This window comes from Triticum dicoccoides, chromosome 4B, assembly GCF_002162155.2.
Source record: "Triticum dicoccoides isolate Atlit2015 ecotype Zavitan chromosome 4B, WEW_v2.0, whole genome shotgun sequence".
Lineage (NCBI taxonomy): Eukaryota > Viridiplantae > Streptophyta > Magnoliopsida > Poales > Poaceae > Triticum > Triticum dicoccoides.
Window position 1 is genome coordinate 538136884 of NC_041387.1, and position 8059 is coordinate 538144942.

The 8059-nt window shown below is 40.4% G+C and overlaps 1 long non-coding RNA gene across 10 annotated transcripts; it reads left to right on the forward strand.

Moving 5' to 3' along the window:
- Nucleotides 1-363: 363 nt before the first annotated feature.
- Nucleotides 364-7481, forward strand: LOC119291339. 10 transcript variants are annotated; one of them, XR_005142351.1, is made up of 14 exons: nucleotides 364-957; nucleotides 1051-1154; nucleotides 1712-1847; nucleotides 2319-2388; nucleotides 3079-3276; nucleotides 3359-3447; nucleotides 3626-3676; nucleotides 4695-4767; nucleotides 5354-5426; nucleotides 5789-5882; nucleotides 6054-6108; nucleotides 6464-6521; nucleotides 6608-6686; nucleotides 7205-7481. It is a non-coding gene; the product is annotated as an uncharacterized LOC119291339 (long non-coding RNA). The 10 variants fall into 10 exon arrangements; XR_005142350.1 differs by having other exon boundaries at nucleotides 365-957; nucleotides 3239-3276; nucleotides 3359-3532; XR_005142345.1 differs by having other exon boundaries at nucleotides 366-957; nucleotides 3359-3476.
- The last annotated feature ends 578 nt before the right edge of the window (nucleotides 7482-8059 follow it).

Here is an 8059-nt window from a genome sequence, read left to right on the forward strand (position 1 = left end):
GAGAAGGATGGATGTACAAGCCTCCTCAGAGCTCAGTGATTCTGGGCCGTTGGATCGGTTCCCTTGATGCGTTTTCGTCCGTTGGATCGAGAGGTGGGAGGATCTGGGCCGTTGGATCTGGAAGAAACACTGCTAGAATGAATAGTAATGGCAACATATTGTAAATACCATGCCCCCACCAGGGCATTTTGGTAATTTCACGTGGTGGGGGTATAAAAGGGCCGGCTCCCCTGGTGAACCCTAGCCTCCTCCTCTCCCCACACTCGCGCCCCCTCCCTCGCCTGCCCCGCCCCGCTCGCCCGCCTTTCCCCGCCCCGCCGCCTCGCCCACCCCGCCCCGCCGTCCCGCCTCGCCCGTCCCGCCGTCCCGCCTCGCCCGTCCCGCTCGCCGTCTTCTCTCCCCTTCCCAGCCGCGCGCCCCGCCGCATTGCCGCCGCTCCTCCTGCGGTCGCTCGTCCCTCCTCCTCCACCCAACCCCTAACCCTAGCAGCTCCCGCCGTCAACGCCGTCTACTTCGCCCAGCCTGCCGGACCGCCTCCGTCCACTTCCCCGGCGTCGTCGCGGTCGTCCTCGCCTGCACACGGCAAGAGGAGCGCCCCCACCCTCTCCTCTCCTCCTCCCCTCATCACGAGCCAGGACAGGGAGGGCCACCATGGCCGGGCAGGTCAGGCGGCGCGTCTAGATCACCGAGGATCCGCCCGCAAGGTCCACGGGGTGCAGCCTTGCAGGGGCGCATCGGGCTGGGCCTCCTCTATTTCAGATGAGTTCATTCCCATCCTCCTCCTCCTCCTCTCTGATCTACTTTACCTCTCACCCTCTACTGTTCTTCCTTCTCTCTCAGATTTGGTGCAGCAGTCGCTGTCTGTCAAGTTCTTGGTGGAGATGCAGCTGATGCTCAAAGCGATTCATCAGGGAGGACCCCCGCTAGTAGAGAGATGGCTTCTGTCCAAAGGCTTAGGTGAATTTCTTCTCTTCCTTCGTTTCTTCTTCTTTAGCACAAGAATCATTTCACATTGTTTTGACCGAAGGTTTGCTGCTATATCAATTTAAGGTATTATTATTGAAATACAAGATAATGTTGTTGGTCTTCCCAGAATGAAAAAAGTGTTTTTGACACTGCCATCGAAGGGGTCTTCAGCGCTTTAACCACTGAAGGTATTTGCATTAGTGTTTGCTTGGGTTCGAGCATTCAGTCATTGCACTGACCAAATGAATTACTTACTATCCATAATACCTAATTCATGTGCTATTATCCAGTTAAGTTAATGTGTTCTCCTGTTACATTTTAGAACCGAGATTTTTTGTTAGATTGAACCTCCAATATATGGGAAACTCATTCTATTTTTTTCTAGCTTCTGAAGATTCTATCAAAGCATGTGGTTAGCATCATATACATAACAGTTACAACCCCATTATCTGTTTAGTACCACAAGTAATCCATCCTGGATTCTGCCATTAGCAAAGTTTAAACACAAGATATCTAAAATGATAGTTCAGTAAGAAACATTGATAAGCATTTTTGTCCTCTCTTCTAAATGGTGAAATACACTACAATACAAGATTTGAAGTGACGTAACATAATTCTTTGAAGTTTGGAAACACCATCTGCTACCCTACCACTTTATTGTTCTAGGTTTTATTATTTGTAGCTTTGTATGCTGCTGCTGCTGCCACTACTGTATGCTTAACCCATATGTATACTTGTTGTGTAGAAAGGCCATCCATGGTTTATGGCAGGAGACCTGAAGAAGAACAAGCAACTTTATCTAAAAATGGAAGAGCTAGCTAGCACCATAGAGCCCCAGTCCACCTCCAAGATCAAGTTCTATACGCAATTCACCGATAGTGGTATGATGCTTCTCCTGCCTTTTTATTAAGATGAACATGCTTTGTTTGGTTAACTGAATAAGGCATCTCAAAATAATTCTGAGAGATTCTCGTTTGGAGCTTCACTAAGAGCCAAACATAGGTACAAGTGTTTTCCTTCGCCCAATCTAATGGATTTTTCTTAGGACCTGTGGGCATAAAAAACCCACTCCCCCCTCTTTTGGAACCTTTTCATTCTCACTGAATATTGACGGCTCTGTCTTGGATGGTCACTATTTGAGTGATAACCAGAGGAGCTTGACTTCAGTGGTGGGAATTGATCATTATTTGGCTGACCAATGCTCAAAAACAAACTGTGCCTCACACCATTTGGATTTCAGATTCTTAACTGATTTTCTATGATATAATATAAGGAAATAGTCATCTGCAGATATACTAATGTAGCGCTTTACCTTATTGCTTCCCACTGAAGTTTCTGCTTTTATATTTCAGAAAGTAGAGGAATATGAAGCAGTAAATATAATGTTGGTCCATAGAGCCCTACTTTTTCATTCGTTCACTGGTAAGTCTACTTCACTCTATGTATGGTAACACACATTATATCATTTTATTGGGTCATACTTAATATATGACACCATGAAGGATTTATATGAAACAGATCAATTTGTGCTCTGAAGGATGAGTTCATATTATAGATATGATTATGATTCCATTATCAACCTCACAATCTGGTTTCTTACTTTTGCTAGATGCTTGATGTTTCTTCAATCGGAAACTTGATCTCTTAGTTCGCTTCTTAGTCAGTTAGGCACGGTAATTGGTAATATATATGATGTTTGTTTTGATGCATGCATTTTGTTGCCATGATCCAACATTCCTATTGTGCAGGATGCTTGATGTTTCTCATTAGTTGGAAAGAGTGCTAGATGCTTGTTGTTTCTCTTTAACCGGAAACTGTGCTAGATGCTTGATGTTTCTCTTTAAACAAAAGTCTTGAGCTTTTGTTTTTATCTAAAGACATTTTCTGTGTTCTTCGTATATTGATGTTCAGGCCAAATCCGACTAGACTCTGCTCTACTTCGCAATTATCGTGAGAGAAAGTAACAAAAAAATGATTGGTTTTGTGCATTATGTTGCCATGATCCAACATTTTTACAAAAAATAATTGAGTGCCATGTTGTGCTAGATGGTTGATGTTTCTCTTTAATCATAAACCTTTTTTTCTTCTAAACATCCCTCTCTCTCGGCTCAGGAAGAAATGGTATTGTGTGCCTTGCTTGGATAGGCTCTCCCATCCCTGATGGTCTAGACTTGGGTGATCGCTCAGGGATGAAAATAAAGGCTAACTACAATAGCATGTCTTACAAAAACATTTGTCATGTTGTGAATATGACTGCTATGTTTTTAAACAGGAAGAATTTTGTAGTTTCAGACTGGCATCAAAGCCGAGGTGAGCCCCCTCCTCCTTTTTATGAATCTTTTTTCTTTGGGAGATGCCATCTTCTCTTGACTCGGCCTTCGTCCATGGACAGGTTGGAGCGGTGATAGCGGCTGCAGTGGGACGGACGGTAGCAACAATAAGAAATTCCTCATCCATGCCTCCAACAAAAAGGGTCATCTGGTGACGAACACCTCCTCCTTCTCTTCTCTGTATGTGCTACTCCCATCTATCGATTCAGTTTCCTCTGACCACGACAAGGGTCTAGGTTGAGCTATATATACTATATAGTACAGTTTACATTCTTTGTTCTCGTGTTGCCACTAACTAAATCTTTGTGTTTCTTCTTCCTTTTGATCAGGGCCCTATGCTACCATCGCTTGAGATGATAGTAGTGCGAGCTATTCACAAGGTAATTTCACCTTCTCCGAAAAGTAGGTGTCTACTATTGGTGTCAAGATCTTGCTCCAAATTCCCACGATCTAATTAGTGTCCTATACAGAACAACACCTTTGGGTTTTGGCTAATCTCCCAATGGTTTCTAAATGGCAATCTTGCCTGACCATTGACTTTTTTTAGTTCTGCCTTAAAAGAGTATGTCCATGCAAATATATAACATGATGGTCTTGGATTTCTTATGGGAATGATAATTTGTATATGATCATATCTGGTCATGTGTATTTTGTTGGAGCAAGTATGGCATATATCTGTAGCTTTAGGGCGCCACTGGTACAGAAAGGGTAAATGTCAGTACTCTTAGGACTAAAGAGGTCTCTTCTAAGATGGACATATGAGTCTCATGTGCCCCTGCTCAATTAAGACTTTAGAAGTAATCAGACTTGCTTTCTTTTTCTTCCTGCACTTAGTGTGTGCACATATTTGTTAATTGTTTATCACTTAGCTGAATAGCGATGCATTGGCTATGCTAGCTTATAATGGGTGCAAACTAGCTGGACCGGAGGAAGCATGAGACTAAATTGTCCATGCCTCTACAGTTCAAATTTTTACTCTTAAATGTGGGAGCTCAAATCCCACTACAGATGCAACAAGAGTTGTTCCATAAATACACATGAGAACTACAGAAACATAAGTTAGATAGTTCCATGAGAATACCGATTCTTCTGCTAGCTGGCTCGAGCATGCGAGACCTCTTGTGGTCGGCTGACACCTCTTCTACACTGTGTGCATACATTCACTTGATTTTTATTTTTTTAATGCTCCCCTCATGTTATTAGGAACATGTAGCTACAGGGTTTTGGTTAAAATCTGATACAATTATGCAAAACCATAGAAGATTCTGAAAGACTAAGTGGTGTGTAATTCTCTGTTCCGTAAAAGATTCATTGATCCCTGTACTTTTGACCAAATTATTTTCGCGGCATCTTCCGTGTATTCCCTTTCTCATGATTTGTGATTCTCAATTCTGCCAGCTCTATCGAGACATGGAACCGAAGCCGTGAGGCTGACATCATCATTTTGTCAGACTAAGTGTGGAGTTGCAAGGTACTCTATTGGCAATTGCACAGATCTGCATCAACTATCATCACAAGTAGAGCATTTCCGTGCTCTTAAATCAATCTATTAGGGGAAAATCAAAGGCTTTTGTCCCTATTAGTTATTTTTGTTTTATTGTATGTGGGCATCTTATCTATCTATAACATGTGATGTGTGCAACTGTAAAAATGTTTGATTATAATAGCAATTCTTTTTCCAATGCTCAAATATATGCATGTGGGTATTGATTTCAAAACATCAGCATGGCAGGCTCTCTGTCATGAGAAATACAAAATAATAAAAAAAGTAGTTGGTTACTTCTCTCCGATTTCACATGGACAGTTGGATTATGGGCTACATGTGTAGTTTCAATTCTAACTTTATTTTGATTGACTCCATGGTTAGTTGTTCACACACTGTTGGATGCTTAGTTCAGTTAAAACAATAATGTTGTATGAGTATAAGTAATAATACTAATGTGCTTTCACTCTTGCTACGGCCCCAGTAACAACTCTCTGAGACGGTTGTGCTCAAATTTATAGTTCCTGGTTAATGTTTTTTATCTTTTTACTATCTGCTGGTTTGTTTCTTTTAGTTTGTAAGTGGCTTTGGAATCCTGTTCACTGTTGGAAACTGCTGGACCTTGCTGTTGTTGTTTGGTTCATAAGGTAAACTACGCTCTGCTTTATTTTTCGTTACTTGTTATGTGTTGATATCTATTCTTCTTCATCTAATATCCATTTTTTGTCCTTTGTTTGGTGTGTGTTGGTGGTTTTGGGGTTGTTCCTTAATAATTACAACCAAGGCATATTAGAAGTTCTTTTAAAATATCCTATACTTTGAAGTAGTTGTGCTCATCACATAGCTTGGTTTAATTCATTGTGATACCACTACTATTTTTCCGCAAGTTACCAGTTGCAGCTATTTGTTCTTACATGCTATAAATAATAATGCTACATCATTTTGTCTGCTATGTTTTTTAAATAGAATTCTGATATGGTGCAATGATGATTGACCATTACTGATATAGGTACGCTCTTGAGCAATCGAGCAAGCTGCTTAGCTTTTGATATATTCCTTTTTGCCAAACTTGATGTGTCGAGCTTTGAGCTACAAACTTGATGGTAAGTCTAAACTGCTTTATATAAACATCATCATTTGTGCTTTGCTTCTCTTTGATATTTTGTCGTGCTCAAGTCTATTCAGATTTCCCTCGAAGGCTTTATTTTCTTCTTTTTTGTAGGGATGTGTGAGGATGGATAATAAATATGACGCATTTCTTGTTTTTTTTGTAGGAATGTGCTTGGCCATGGAAGAGGGGGTGGCACTATCTTTCCTCCTTCAGATCAGGTCAGTTAATTCCTTCTCTTGGTTGTGTGTTTTATTTGAGACATGAACATGCTCTACAATCGGTGCTTTGTGCAGTACGCACCCTCTCACATGCGGAAAGTAATATGCATTTAGTCTTTTCCTTAAGTGATCTGCACACAACTCATCAACTTGGCTTGATAAACCGAAGTCGGCTACTCCTCTCTTAGGAAAATTACTGAATTAGTAGGTTAATTTCTAGATAGATACACATGAGGAATCTATTCCCTGCTTGCTATGTTGGCCTTACATGTAGTTTTGGAATGAATTGTTTCCTTATCAACAATATTAAGTATCGGTTGAGCCTTCTACTCAAATAATTTTTTTTGAAGTGTAGGGTGTTCCTCCTGCTGTGATTGAGTCTGGTGTTTTTCCTCGCTTGTGGAGCTTCTCTTGTAAGAGCATTTTTCATGTTTACCTTTTCCATCAGCTAGCATGACACATGGTTGATGTGTTAACTCCTGTCATTTGATTTATTTAGGTTCCCGTCGACTTCTATTCTCATTGCAGCTCTGCGCATGGTGGGTAACATTGCCACTGGTGATGATTTGCAGACTCGGGTAGGCTAATTTGAGTGATGTTCACCTTTTATATATGACTTGTTGTTACTTAAACGATTAAAGTTGTAATTCCTGGTTGTTTCCATGTGTAGTTAGTAGTACCTTGGGTATTTAACCATGTGTGCTCGATTTCTATAATTGTTAAAATAACTTGCAGCTTGTAAGATGCGTTTTATTGTATAGCAGCTCATATATTTAACTTTGTTGGTCCCTCTCTTTTTGTAATTTCGGTTACATGAGGGGTTGCAAAATTTTGAGTTGTTTGACGATTCCTTTTTCTGTTGTGTATAATCAATTCAAACTGCCAATTTGGATTGTCATCTGGTCTCTGTTACTTAAATTTTATTTAGTTCTGGTGTTCCCACTATGTTGTCATTGTTCTCAGGCTTAGTTATTTGATGCACTTAACTATTTATTTCTTTTAGTATTTATCTTTTTTCCTGTTCAATTCTTAGTTATTTGATGCTTTAGTGAACAACTCATTGTGCTCTATATATCTCACATTTTGTTTGTATCAGGTTCGTGTGAGGCAGGTCCCTGTGAAGTATATCGACAAGGCAGATGAATTACGCCACTTGTTAGTATGCTTAATGATTATGTCTCCGTAGTTGGCTCTTCTTATGTGTTCTCGCTTTTGTATCGAACTTCGTGTTGAATGGTCGTCTTTTATGGTCGGATGAACGCACCGAGTTTGACCCTGTATATAATCTGATGTTGATCTTGAGATCCACTGTGTTTTACTTCTGTCGCAATTGAATGTTTCTTTACTTCATTATCATCATGCACAAGTACAAATGCTATACTTGGTTCCTACTGGCTTGTTGTTACATGCTTCGGCATGGCTTGTTGTTACATGTTTCGGCAAAACGTTGAGACCGGCATCCTTGCGCCAAGGCGCGATCTTGATCTAGTATGTATGAATCTTGTCGCCCTGCATCCTATAAGCGCTCCTGTTCGGTGCCTTCAGCGCACGAACAAGTTCCCGACACCCATGCGACCCCGCTTTTGGGCCAGTCCAAGAAGAAGGAAATTGCTCCCTGGTCGCTCGATGCACATGTTCAACAATTTTGGAAAAAACATTGAATTTGAAAAAAGATCATCTAATTTGAAAAAAATTAATAAATTGTGAAAAAAACATCAAATTGCAAAAATTCCATCAAGTTTGAGAAAAAAGTTCATCAAATCTGAAAAAGTTCATTGATTTCAAAAATAAAAGTTCATTGAATTTAAAAAGTTCAAGAATTTTGAAAATAATAATAATAATAAAACAGTTAAAGAAAAGAAAAAGAACTTAAAGAAAACAAAAGGGAAAAAATAAACAAAAACTGGTCGAGAAACTGAGGCTTTCTGCAAACTGGAATTTGTCCAGCGCA